The sequence below is a fragment of the Peromyscus californicus genome, unplaced genomic scaffold (genome assembly GCF_007827085.1).
Source record: "Peromyscus californicus insignis strain IS unplaced genomic scaffold, ASM782708v3 Scaffold_15__1_contigs__length_86483966, whole genome shotgun sequence".
In the NCBI taxonomy this organism is placed as follows: domain Eukaryota; kingdom Metazoa; phylum Chordata; class Mammalia; order Rodentia; family Cricetidae; genus Peromyscus; species Peromyscus californicus.
Window position 1 is genome coordinate 67590570 of NW_026294447.1, and position 14460 is coordinate 67605029.

General features: G+C 37.5%; 1 protein-coding gene across 1 annotated transcript in view; it reads left to right on the forward strand.

Moving 5' to 3' along the window:
• Positions 1 to 14460, forward strand: part of Macc1 (MET transcriptional regulator MACC1) — a 213360-nt gene that overhangs the window by 1666 nt on the left and 197234 nt on the right. Inside the window, exon 2 of the mRNA XM_052739208.1 lies at positions 12064 to 12262. The gene's annotated coding sequence lies outside the window, so the exon portion shown is untranslated. The remainder of the gene's footprint in view (positions 1 to 12063; positions 12263 to 14460) is intronic.

Sequence of the window (14460 nt, forward strand, 5' to 3'; positions counted from 1 at the left end):
TTATGTTGTTAGGTGTTGATATACTTTACATATGAACTCAAACCAACTGTGTGGAAAGATGAAAACAATGAAACATCTGTTGGGAAAGTTTGAAAGTCATTCAAAAGAAACCCATTTTTGGCCATGAAATCCATGGAAATAAATGCCAGTGTTTGGGGTAGAATGTGTAGTTAGTAAAGTCTATGTCACACAGCATGAGGTCCCGAGTTTGGATCCCCAGAACTTACATAAAAAGTCTGGCACAGAACTCTTCCCCTTAGCCTCAGGAGGAGGGGGCCAGACAGATCCCTGAAGCTCATTGGCCAGCCATTCTTGCTGAATCAATGAGTTCCAGGTTCAATGAGAAGGCTCGTTTTTTAAAAAACAAAAGATGGTGAGAAATTGAGAGAAGCACCCAATGTTAACCTCCATCCACTGTCCACAGGCATGCACACACACATGCATATGTATGTCAAGATACATGTACACGCACCAACACCAACAAGTTATCTCAACTGTTTCCTGTTGGTGTACCATAAATACTCTCACAAATCAACTCAAGAAAGGGTTTGTTAAGCTCTAAATTCCAGGTGACAGTCCTTTATTTCAAGAGGAGTCAAGGTGGCAAACACTTGAAGCAATGAATCATCCAGGCCAGGCTTAAGTACTCAGAGCACCCTCTTTTCATTCAGTCCAGGGCTAGTACATAATATGGTGCTGCCCACATCCAGGGTGACTCTTCCCACATCAATGAACCCAAATAAGAAAATTCCTCATAGGCATACCCTATCTAGACAATTCCTCATTGTGACTCCTTTATCAGGTGAATCTAGATTGTGTCAAGTTAACAATTAAAACTAACAACCACTACACAAGTACATATATTACACAGGCACCACCCATACATACAGCCAAAACTCCAAAATGCCAATTTTTATGGAGTTATTGAATAAGCACAGCATTGCTTGCCACTACTCCCCAACTGGGAAGAGGCATTAACTCTGGTTACCAAAAAAAAGTAAGATAATATACTAGACATTAGACTGTGAGCTTACAGGTTATTTATGAGGATGTTATCTGAACATTTTTGGCTGTGAAGATGTAATTAATTACTCCTGAAATTCTGCATTTCATCCTTGAGTTTTCTTTTAATAAATTTCACAAGTGACCTAGGAGCAAAGTTTACTTGTATTCAATAAATGCCACTGGCTACACAGCTTATAATTTCTCTTGTAAAAAATGAACATGATACAGTAAAGAAATACAGTATTATCTCCATTACGTTACCTGAAGAATTTTAACAGAGAAAAATCTTCAAAATGATGACTAATTCCTGTTTTCTATAATGTTCCTCAGTTTTGCTTTGAAATTTCTGACAGCTAATTTTTCATCATTTGTGGTAATGAGAGCAAATGAAATTCAAAGATAGCCTAAAATAACATTCTAACTATTCATTCCAGCATTTGAATCATTAGTTAATAAGTCATAAAATTAGATGACTTAAGCTTCTACCCTACTCCTTTAACCTTAGTTTCTTGGCAATGCAGTTTATGGTAAGAATGAATAATCTATGTGGGTAGCAGGAGTGACAGACACATCTGAGAGACTTTTATTGAGTATGTAAACTTGAAACTGATTTTGCCCAAATGATTGACTTTATACTCGCATCTACAGCCATATTAACACTACAATATTATGTCTTTTGAAGTTGAAGCTAGAGCTACTTGGTAGCTTTTTGGTGTGTGGTCACAAGTTGTCTATAAGCTTCCTCATCTACAGTTCATAAGAGATGAAAAGTGATCAGAAAATCGGACTATGTTATGATGATAATGTCTAGCTACTTCTGATGAAGCACATAAACCACTGAAAAGTACTCATCTCTACTATTTTGTGAACTGAAGACTTCCTACCACATAACCATCATAGAGTATTCACAAACTCTGATTCTTTCTCTGTTCCAGGAGATTTTGAATTAGTTGGTCTTGTATACAGCCCAACAGCTGTCTAAGTAAGCTCTTAGAATAGATTTTATATGCTCATGACTACTGAAGCCCCTTGATAATGGCTAAATAAGGAGTTCTCAAAGTCTTCATCAATACTTAGAAACAAAGTCTGTAAGGTACAATTAAAAAAATGCTTGTGTAGAGTGGAACCAGTGTCTCTTACAAAGGTAAATGATGGCTGACTAAGGCTATGATCTGCTAATATTTTCTGAAACAAAATTCTATGATCAAGCTTGAACAACTTTGAGTTAAAAGTTAAACTGTTTTTAGAGAAATTCCCAGAAGCTTGAGTAGGCCAACATGCTTTTGATTTTGAGAAACTTTATTCCAAGACCATCATCCAATACATACTGCTCAGTTGCTTTCCTTGTACAAATGTAGAAACTGAGGCCCAAACAGGCAAAGAGAACAGCTTTGTTTCTTTAAGAGAATTCTTGGGCATGCATAAATCAGAGCTCTAATTTATTAGAACACCATATATCAGTGATGACTTTTGGTTTCAAGTAATAGAATCATATTATGAGTGTTATAAGTTATTATTTTTAACGAGAAGAAGTTGGGAGCTTATGGAATTAGCATCAAGCTGGTATACCAGGGTTGAATAAGGCCACAGAACAAAGGAGACATTGGCTTATTGTGTTAGTTAGGGTTTCTATTGCTGTGAAAATCACCTTGACCATGGAAACTCTTATAAAGAAAAACATTTTATTGGGACTGGTTTACAGTTCAGAGGTTTAGTACATTGTCATCATGGTAGGAAACATGGTGGCATGCAGGTAGACATGGTGTGGAGAGGTAACTGAGAGTTCTACGTCTGGATCTCAAGGCAACAGGAAGAGAGGATGAGCCGCTGGGCCTGGTTTGAGCATCTGAAAACTCAAAGCCCATCCTCAGTGACATACTTCCCTTAGCAAGGCCACACCTCCTTATATTTAAAATATAAGTTGTTTTTGAAATATTTTATCTGTGCACAGTCTAATTCCAGCTTTCTCTTATCCATTTTTAGCATGCAGCAAACTGATGCTTACTTAGCCTTTAATTCATCTTTATTGGGGATTCTAGAAATGTGAAATGTTTGAATTCATCTAAAAAATTTGGGAAATTCTTTATTGGCTCAAGCCTATAGCAAGTGTTATCAGGTTGCCTGTTGTCTGATCTGGCTAACTGTATAGCTTGAATTGCCAGTGAATGGGTACTGTTTAAACTGCAGCTAACCAGATAGGGAGCGAGGGAGTTCCCTGTTCCTTGAATGGAATCACTTGAGACCTTGTGTTCTACAGTATTTTTGGAATAGTTTTCAAAACTAATTTTCTATCTAGCATAGGTTAATGTTAATAAAATAAGATGAATATTAGAATAATGGAAGTCACTAAAATGTCAATTTGCTATATAAGTTTCTGAAAACTTTCCGTCTTTATGTGGTTTTCCTGAACCAGGAAGAATGGTCTCTCAGGCAATTCTTAGACAGTAAAAGGAACACACATCACATCACAGTTTGAACAACGCTGAGTACATTTCCCCTAAACTCCCCCTTGAAAATAAACTGTAGTAGATTCATGCATATCAGTAGTTGTCTCCCTCATTTCTCCACTGTTCTCTGTTATTTCCTTGTCTCAAGGGGGAACTAAAATAACACGAGTGATGAATCTAATTGAGACTAACCTTTAGTGTTCTGAATATGAAAATTTGAATTTTATTCTTGTATATCTATAAAACAACCACAGGAAGAAAAAAATCACAAAAACTTTGAACAATAAAAAGTCTAATTTGAACCTGTTACTTAGTAGCTGTTGAGTCATGGGCAAGTTATTTATTTTCTGTATGCCTCAGTTTACTCATTTTTGCGATTATGACATTAAAATAATTACCAGAATTGCAAATGAAAATGATACATCATGACATTTCTATTATGATGGCTAAAATCCCTAACACTTACAGCACCAAATTCTGGTGAGGATGTGAAGCAACAGGAGCTACTACCATTCACTGCTGTTGAGAATCCAAAGTGCCATGACTACTCCTTAGACAGTCTGGCATTTCTTATAAACCAAATGAACCACTACTTATATTCATTGCTATTTATCCAAATAAGTTGAAAGCTTTGTCTGCACAGAACCAGCACATGGGTGTTTATATCTCCTTTAATCATCATTTCCCAAACTTGGAAGCATTCAGGATGTCTGTCCTTCAAAGGCTGTGAAATGCTGTCTTCTAAATATAAAACAACCAGTGTAGTAATGAGGTCATAGCATATATGGCTGACTGAAGTGAGCCTACACAGGCCTGAGCTATCAATAGTCAATCATATATTGAGGAGGGACTCATGGGTGCTGCCCCTCCCTGCTGGATGATTAGCTACTGCTGGATACTTAGGGGACAGTCACTGTCTTTAGCTGTGAACCTGTTGAAGAGCCCACAGGATTCCAGTGGATAATTCCAAATCAATTGTCACACAGATGATCCTGGTTAAATTAAGGGGGTCTCAAACAAAGGAAAGAAAAGACAAAAAGAAAAGGAAAAGAAATAGATGGAAATAAACAAAATATGACTTGTAGGGAAGAGGACAGGAGGGAAATGCAAGATCAGAGGGTTATAGCAATCAGCTCTTTATACATATATGGAATTGTCAAACAGTAAATTCAATAAATTTTTAAAAATTGTCTTCAAATCACTTAGATAAGTGAAGTATAATATATTTGACAGTGGAATATTTATCAGCACTAAAACTAAGTACATGATTAAATCACAAAAGACATAAAGAAACTTAAGTGAGTCTTGCTACATTAAAGAAGCCAATCTGCAAAAGCTCTATATGATGTGATTCAACTACATGGCATTCTGGAAAAGGAAAATCTATGGAGACAGTATGAAGATCAGTGGTTGGCAGAGGCCATTTGGGATAAAAAGATGAACAGCAAGAGCAGAGGGTTTTTATTGCAGTGAAAGTGTCCTGTACATCTGTACAATGGTGGACAAATGTCATGCCCCATTAGTCGCAACCACAGGATGTAGGGCAGCAAGAGTAAATACAATATAAACTGTGGACTGCAGACGACATGTAGTATCGATCTATCAAAAACATCACTGTAGTGCAAGGTTGGTAATAGGGGAGGCTGCATGCATGTGGAAGCGGGGGTATATGGAAGTTCTTTGTATGTGCTCCTTAATTGTGGTATCAACCTAAAGCTGTTATAAAAAATAGTTGATAAACACACATCCACGCCCACATGTATTCACACACATACCACACATGAAGCTACCCAGCAAGATAATTGTTCAAATCAAAAGTGAGATCATGAACAAAACACACTAGAGTTCATCATGTATTAATCCCATAGGGTTTAAAAAATTGGTAATTAGAATTATTTTAATTTATGACATGTAAATATGTAAAAGTTTTCACCAGACTTGCATTTTGTGAAGAAAGAAAAGCAACATCAAATGCCATTGGTTTGCTGAATGCTTAACTTTGCTCTTTTGGTATCCATTTGCTTCTCTACTCATAGTAACAGATGCAGTGAGCTTTTCCTTATATAGAAACCTGTAACCCAAGCATCTTTAATGACAATCTAGTTTCATGCCTTTTTTGTCAGAAAAAGTTGTTCTGAATCTTCAGTCAGTCCCTGTCCAGTATGATATACAGCTACAGGATGGACAGATTCACTGATATGTTGTTCATGAAGGGACACATGCTCATAACATTACCTTTTAATTCAAATTTAAGATGTTTAAACTTTTATGCACTTAGGAAGCTAAATGAATGTTTTATAAGTATTATATGCTATTGTTTCAAATGTGTAGTAATTTTAAAGCCCCACAGCTGGGTCTGTCCTACAGAGGTATCTGCAGATATTATAAAGACAACATTTCACATTGACATAGTTCATTTGTTGAGCCACTGTGGTATTTGGATGGAGTCACACATCATTTTACAGCTACAGGCCCTTCTGAACTTCAATAAGTCGTTGAGCCCAGGACCAAAAGTTTCTCTTTCAGCATTTTCTCATGATCACATGGCCTCTGGAGAGAGAAGTCATCACAAAATTTAAATTATTCTAATTGAATTCACATGGAATGTTTAGACTTGGCATTCAGCCAACATAAGCCCCCTTCTCTAATTTCAATATTACTTCATGTTTCACCTTGAAGAATGTGACCTTTTAGCATACTGAGGAAATTCTTTGTGAATTAGACACAGGATATTCAATTTAAACATTCATTTAGTAAACATATAACTATTTATTGAACATTTACTATGTGCAAAGTGATAGGCCCTATGGAAAATACAAACATTAGTGAAAGTGAATCTTTCTTCTCAGATATATTTAAATCAGATTTGGGGAAAAAAGATGACTCAGTTGTTAAATTGGTAAATAGAATGGATGAGAATCCAATTATAGTATCAGTAATCAATTTAATGTAATGTAAAACAATTCACAAACTAATTGAGAAGATAAATTACTTAATGTCAGTTATTTGGAAAAGATATTTAATCTAGATGCTTTTAGCAGAATGTGATAGATTAAATGCTGTAGTGTACAATCTTCAGACTGTGTATGTCATTTCTTTCTGACATTGGTAATAATTTAACATTAGCACTACTAATAGATAATAACAAATGTACAAATAATTTAGTCAATATTATAAGAACAAGTAACAGAAAAAAATGAGTTTTTAGAATTTTATGTGTTTACAAATACTAGGAAAAGGTAAAATTACAAACCATATAGCATATAAATAGATGATAAAACACTTAGTCTAGAGTAGATAAATCTGTAAAGATGAGAAAATGCAAATGCTTAAAGACATATGGGAATATTTCAGCATTACCGTTTATAAAAAAGAAGGTGGGCAGTGGTGGCACACCCTTTCTTTAACCCCAGCACTCTGGAAGCGGAGGCAGGCGGATCTCCTGAGTTTGATGCCAGCCTCATCTACAGAGCCAGTTCCAGGACAGCCGGGGTTACACAGAGAAACCCTATCTCTAAAAACAACAACAAAAAAGATGTAAGATGACATTTTCATGCAACCAATACCCAATGACTTCAAAATTTAGAGGACTGAAATAAAAAACCCTCACTTATGGTAGAATTTTAAATTATATCTTTTTGCAGTCAGTGACATCTAATAAAAATCTCCAAAATATTTGAACCACTAACCCCACATATATGGAGTGAAACTTCTAAAGATTCAGAAATGTGAGGCATTTATTTATAAATGTGTGTGTCTCAGCATGACATTCAATTACAACAAAAGATGTAAACAATATTTTGGGTTACTAGAACCCTATATAGGTTTTCAGGTACATCTGTGTTTTATTTTTCCCTTTGTAGGTGGATGCTGGATAACCCTATCCCTTATTCTTTTGTCAGTTGTAGTCCTGTAGTGAAGCTCTTTCTTCTGCCAACAACTGGTTTATTAAGAAAAGACCCTTTTAAAAAATGTAACCATAGTCATCTTTTCCCTTTACTTAAAATAGCCAAGTTGCAATCCAGTAACTGCAGTAAAAAAAGTCGATAGGAATTTTGCAGTCAGATCCATCTGCCAACTTCTTGGGATTGGGGTAATAAGCCCTTCCAAACAGCACTGCTCCCTTGCTTTCCACATGGTGCTGTCTGCCACTCCCTGAATTCACCATGAGCTTTCTGCTTCTCTGCTTTCACTCATGGGCTTCTGGAATGGTCTTCTCTACAGCCTGTATCAAACCTATCACGTCCGATGTCAGAACCATGACTGCCTCTCCATGGCTATGTCTGTGCATTTTCTGTTTTCCAAATGTCTGAGTTGCTGGAAGAGTGGAAGCTTGTTTAACTTGTTGAGCCCCTTAGATCCAGCACAACGATAGCTTTGCATGTAATGCTTCATAAATGGTGTGTAATTTATTCTTGAGCATTAGAGAAAAATCTTGTTTGTTTTCCTTTTGGGAAAAAACTTTGTGAATGTAGCATACATTGGATTGCAGGATATTTGCTTTTAAAAAAAATCTTTTATATTGTGGTGTAGGCAATTGGTGGAAAACCTAAGGATGTTCTGTGTGGGCAGGAATTATTGAAAACACACCTTTATACACAAACTTTCCATGCTCCCCTTTGCAGTGAGAAATAATTCATAGTAAATGGAGATGTATTGTTTCACAGATTGGTGCCAATTGAAGACATGACCATGAACTATATAGTAGAGAGAGCAGTAATACCTAGAGTCTGTCAAGCCACTTGTGGCTCTCAGGACTCATACTTGTACTTAGATCTTCTCAGAAGGTGATCACAGCTGGATCATCTGTGATAAGCCTTGCTTGGATTTTCATTCTCCTCCAAAGAAAGATCGTGGTCTATCAGAAGTATGCCTTGTTTTCTTCATTGATTTCTCTTGATTGGTCATTCCTTTAGATGCCTCTAAATACTATTAATTCATCATTAATATAAATCATAGAGAAGTGATCTGATAGCAATTTTCCTATACATTTTAGAACCATGTCCTTAGGAAGTCTCTTTAGGCAAGGCTTTGTCAGTCTTTTCTGGAATCTTCAGTCATCTGTTCTCCACAGTGCTTAAAAGTCTTCCTTCTGAAACACAAATCTGAACCACTTATCCTCTTCCACAATTCATTTCACATTGGATTCCTGCTTCTCTCCCAGGCCATGAAAGGGACATTTAACATCAGCATTGAAACCTTGGACATTCTGGCCCCACATCATATTCCCAGTGCCCTTTTCTATGAAATTCCCCTACACCTTTCCAACTTCATCTGCCCAGTACTCTACAGACGAGGACCCTGGGTTTCTGCAACTTTCACTTGCCTTTTTGTAAACTTCATGCTTGGTCAGACATGTTTTTCCCCTTTCTCTTTTTCGTTTCACTTGCTGGTCAAAAATTGTGTGTGTGTGTGTGTGTGTGTGTGTGTGTGTGTGTGTGTGTGTGTGTGTAAATCTATAGGAAATAATACAGTGTTGCTCTGTGTATTTAAATATATTCTTTAATTCCACCAGATTCATTAACAAATTGTCTATTAACTGGGTAATTTGGGGAGGATTTGCTAATAGAATGACAATTTACATTCCTGGGATGTGGTGTCCATGAGCACACATATCCTATGGAATGGGAAGCAGTGTTGAGAGGAGGGGCACCATCCTTAGGATTCAAAGGACAAAGTAAGGATACCGTACTAGACCCCAGCAGGACTGAGTGTGGAGAGGGTCAGGGCACATGCTCTCACATTGGTTCAAGAATCATAGCCAGCCTGAGGTCACCTGCATGGAAGAGACAAAAGAATAATGATCTGTACTTTATTCCTTTCCACATCTCCAGTCTCCTATCAGGATAGCTCACTGTGAAGCTCAATCCAAGGTCAGTGGTAGCAGAAATACAGACAGAACATGAAGAAGGCTGATTTCTTGGCTGAAAGTTGGGTGTCAAGGAAGTCAAGGCAGACAGACACCCCAGAGATGGTAGAATTAAAAGAATCATGGGACACTTTGCCCAGTGAAGATCTCAACCTTGAACAACAGTTGTGTCTTTTGAAATGGCCTTCAAAGTCAAGTCTCAAGCATGAAAGAGAAAGCAGACCCCAACTCATATTTGAGGACAGTTTGTAAGGACAAGGACAAGTGATGTAGTCCATGGAGGCTGGCAATACTGAGAAGCCTTTAGTACACATATCCTGGAAAATAGAAAAAGAATATTGCAAGAAACATATCCACACATATAGGTCTGTGTAAGTGTGTGTGTGTGTGTGTGTGTGTGTGTGTGTGTGTGTGTGTGTGTGTGTGTGGTGTGTAGGAAGAGGATTTCACAGGGAAGAAGGAGCCCACGTTGACTAGCATTGAAAAGCAGGCTGACAAATACCCTGACCCTAATTTCTTCTCTCCTTTCAAATGCCTGCCAATGCCCCCAGCTGGGTCACATGCAATTAAATCCAGAAACAAGCAAGCCCCTTTAATGTCATCTACACTGGCCACCATCCTTGGACAAATATCATAGAGAAAGGTTCTGTAAAGTGAAAAATATCCTACACTTTTACTTTATAGGAGACCAAATTACCCGGAGATTGGCTTTATTATAGATCACTGCTTCCTGAGTTTTAATTAATTCCATTTATTGAATTATCAATCTTTCTGAATAAAACTGGCATTTCTAGTTTGAATAAATGTTACTCAGTAATGTTTTGACTGGGGCCTTTCCTAGCAAAATATCCCTGATATACATTATTGACCATCATAGTGTCTATCAAACTAGGTCTGCAGCCCTAGCCTTTGCCCCATTGACTTTATGCCCTGGAAGTAAATAATACTGTGGTTTTCCACAATGAATACAAGGAGAGAGTTCAAGATATGATGTATGCACAGCTAGACAGCCTCAGGTTGCTGTGGGATGTTCTGTATGGCAAATGTGTTGCTAATTAGTCAATAAATAAAACACTGATTAGCCATTGGCTAGGCAGGAAGTGTAGGCGGGACAAGGAGGAGAATAAAGCTGGGAAGTGGAAGGCTGAGTGAGAGAGACACTGCCAGCCGCCATGATGAGAAACAGCATGTGAAGATGCCGGTAAGCCACGAGCCATGTGGCAAGGGATAGATTAATGGCAATGGATTAATTTAAGCTGTAAGAACAGTTAGCAAGAAGCCTGCCACGGCCATACAGTTTGTAACCAATATAAGTCTCTGTGTTTACTTGGTCGGGTTTGAGCGGCTGTGGGACTGGCAGGTGAGAGAGATTTGTCCTGACTGTGGGCCAGGCAGGAGAACTCTAGCAACATCAGGTTTTTAATATTTATGCAGTGTTCAATAATACATGTCAAGTCCCTTCAGAAACCATTGAAAATATTATTTAGGACATTAAAGATGCTAAAAATTAGTAAGGGTTTGAAGTCAACTTAAATACTATCGACACTCTTTGCTATCAACAGTAGTATGCCTGTAGAGAAGGGAGGGCAGTAGTAACAAAGTATAATTGATGCATGGTTCATGTTTAGAAGGATGAAAGATCAGCTTTCTTAGTCTCAGTAAAGTGACATTGATAATTAATTGTGGAGTATTCAAGATATGGGAAGATCATTTAGAATGGAAAATTTCTTGTGGAAATCTCCAGAAGGCAGCTGGAAATTCAGGTCTGAAGCTTAAATGTAAAGTTTCATTATAGATTTTTGGAGTGAAAATAAACTCACTTCTTAAGTATGTCTTCTGTGCTGGGGTTATGCAAACCGTGTTCTATTCATTCTGTGGTTATTCCATAGAGGCAATTGTGTTCTTGTGACTCTTAATTGTCATCTTTTCAGAAGAAGAAACTGAGTTACAAGAGATAACTGCCCAAAACCACTACTGTGGATGGTGTTAAGTTCAATTTAGTCGATTAAACTAAATACCCCATGCCTTTAATTATGACTAACTTTTAGCAATTAGTACTAATAGCTACTATAGACATGCAGTGAGCATAAATGTTATATAAAAGACTTTCTGGTTTTGGCTTTAATGGGAGAGAAAATAACAGAAAAGTTAATTTGGTAATTACTGAGCAATTGATTAAATTGATGTTTTCCTTTGATGAATAAATTTTGAAAAGGAAAACAGTTTTGATTCTTCTTCTTACCACAAGCATAATGTAATAACATGCTTAGAAAAGCTCATTGTCATAATGAAATCATACATTTTGCTGAGGTAATTATTCTAATCATAGGCTATTTCACATTTTCTCATTCTTCCACCCATCAATTTTTAGAGTTTTATTTGCTTAGCATCTGAGGCAAATGGTGATATGTCTTCAATGGGAGAGGGGCAAGGTATGTTCTGTTCACAAAAGGATGGACTGAACTTTAGAGTTACATTCTGTCAGCTACCTTTGTCATCATTTAAACTATGTAAATCATTATTTGATTTTGCTTGGCAGTCTAGCTGTGAAACTCTCAGATAGCAGCTGATACTTTTATACACTTCTTAGGTAATTAATGGGCAGTGCAGTAAGAAAAACTGGCTATATTTATTGGTAAGAGGTAGACAGTACACATGCTGAAATCAGTTGTTCAGCATCTGCTGAATGGTGCTGCCTCCTGACTTAACAAGAATCAATTAGCTTGTTTGCTTCCCTTCCAGATATATGCAGAGGAATAAAGGATGAGCTTTGCTTCATGTCTTCTCCTTGACACTGCAGAGCAGAATAAGTACAGATCATGGATGCCAAGAGCTCTCAATGGGGGAACAGAGAAGATGCCAATATTACCCATTGGGATTCTGCAGCTTAACCTTCTAGACTTCTCTGCTGCTCTTCTATAGTCTATGAGTCATTTTCCAGGTAAAAAGACCACTCCTTTCAGTAATGCTTGGCTACCATTAGAACTGAATAAGAGATGTTAATAGCAGTACTTTTAAGACACCAATCTCTGGAATTAGGGGTTGATGACTCAGATTTGGAAAAAGGTTTTCTAACATGTAGTCATGGTTGAGCACCATATGTTTGCATGTGATCTTGGTCTATTCCTCTTCTACAACAAAGCAACAGACTGAGTAATTTAGAAAGAATAGAAATGTACTGTTCATAGTCCTGGAACCTGAGGAATATTGGATTAATATACTAGCAGTCTGGTGAGGAACACTTTCTCAAAGATAGCACCTTCTTGCTGAAATGACAAGTCCTGGTGTAGCTCCTCTTTTCAAATAGCCCAACCCCACTTACAGGAGTCATGCAGACTTATCACCTACCGAATGCCCCACCCCTCAATAGCATCACACTGGAATTAAATGTCAGTACTTGCACTTTAGAGGACACAAACATCCATACTATAGTGTTGAATGGCTTAAAAATGGATAAATCTGATATCAGTACTAATAGTTTCTTTAGGTATTAGCTGGAGATCCTGGGTAATGGTGCAGAAAATCTTGGGTAAGGACTCAATAGCTTAGAACCATGGGCCAGATCCAGGTCAGAGTTCCACAACTTTGGCACTCTTTCTGTCTCCTGAGTTGCTGGGTAGAGACTGCGGATTATAGAATGTTTAGCAGAATTCCTAGCTTCCACCTCGTCAGTTCCTGGGATGCCCATCTTGAATGTCCCCAGACACTGGAAATCTTTTTGGGAGGCAAAACTCACTCCTACTTAAGAATGGTAGACACAGATAATTGCCTAGAGTAGGAATTGTCAGGTTGGTTTGTACGGGATATAGTTAGTCTGTGATGGAATAGACAGAATAAGAAATCCTTAATTCAAGCTGGACCACATGAAGATTTACCTGGGTCATACACATTTACATGTTCTCTGAAGAAATTGCAGAAGCACTTGGAGCTTTTTTTTTTTTTTTTTGGTTAGTTTGTTTAATTGATTTTATTTATAAATCTAAAATTTGGCCCAGGATAGGTGAGATAATTCATCACCATTCTACTGGGGCAACCTAATGCTGGGCTCTTGAGTCATCTCAAACTGCTCACACTCACATGTCTGGTAGCTGAAGAGCTGGCTGTTGGGGATTAAAAGGGAGTTTTTTAAGAAGGACCCAAACATGGCTTTTCTATGCGGCTGCTTAGCTTTCTCATGATATGGTGACTGCATTCCTTAGGCAAGGGATCAAGAGAGAACCAAGTGGAAGCACAACTGAATAACTGGTCTTAGGAGTCACATTCTATTCACTTGTACAGTAGTCTGAAGTCTGCCCAGATCCAGGCAGACGTAGCATAAATCCCACTATTTAATGGTGTGATGGCAATGCCACTTTTGAGAACACCGTAGATGGTAGATTTCGTATTAGTACAGTCACCTTTAGAAAATAAAACCTACCACAAGTTGAGAAACAAAATCAGAGGATTTCTTATGCTGTGTCTACCACAGTATTACTAAGAGATCTTCTGAGAGACGCAAGTCAGTCAGCTGGGGAACATGCACATTGAATGTTAATTTCTGGACCTTTCCCTAAAGAATTTCCAGTTGGCAGGTCAGCCATGGCATCTGGAATCTGATGTTTCAGTAGAATCCCAAGAAGACGTCTATGCTGTCAAGAATGTTCTGTTTGTACTGATGCTTTCATCAGTTACACATTTCCATTACACATTTGCTCATTTTTTTTTTTCATTTCATGGAACAAGGCACTGACACAGGAACAGCTCTGAGGAATGCAGCTGTTTTGAAGAGCCACTTTAAAAATCTGTCTTTGGGCTTGGAATCAGCACATGTTACTTGTCAAAAGACACTTTGAAGGTTGTGTTACCGATTGGGGTTTTGTGGACATTTGATTTATTTAAATTTTCATGCACTGTCAGAATGAAAAAAGAAAAAAAAAGATAACATTATAGGACCAGCCAAGCAAGACATTTGGAATTATTTTTATAGTCTAGTTTTATGGTAAAATTTTGCATTCTTTCATGTTACATTTGAAAAGTATACTTTAGGCATCCATTGAAAAACTAATACGTATGATAAAATTTTTCAAGTTGTCTCAGAAGGAAGGAGCCTTTGTAGAAACTTAAAATGATAATGTGAATTCTAATGTGAATTCAATTTTA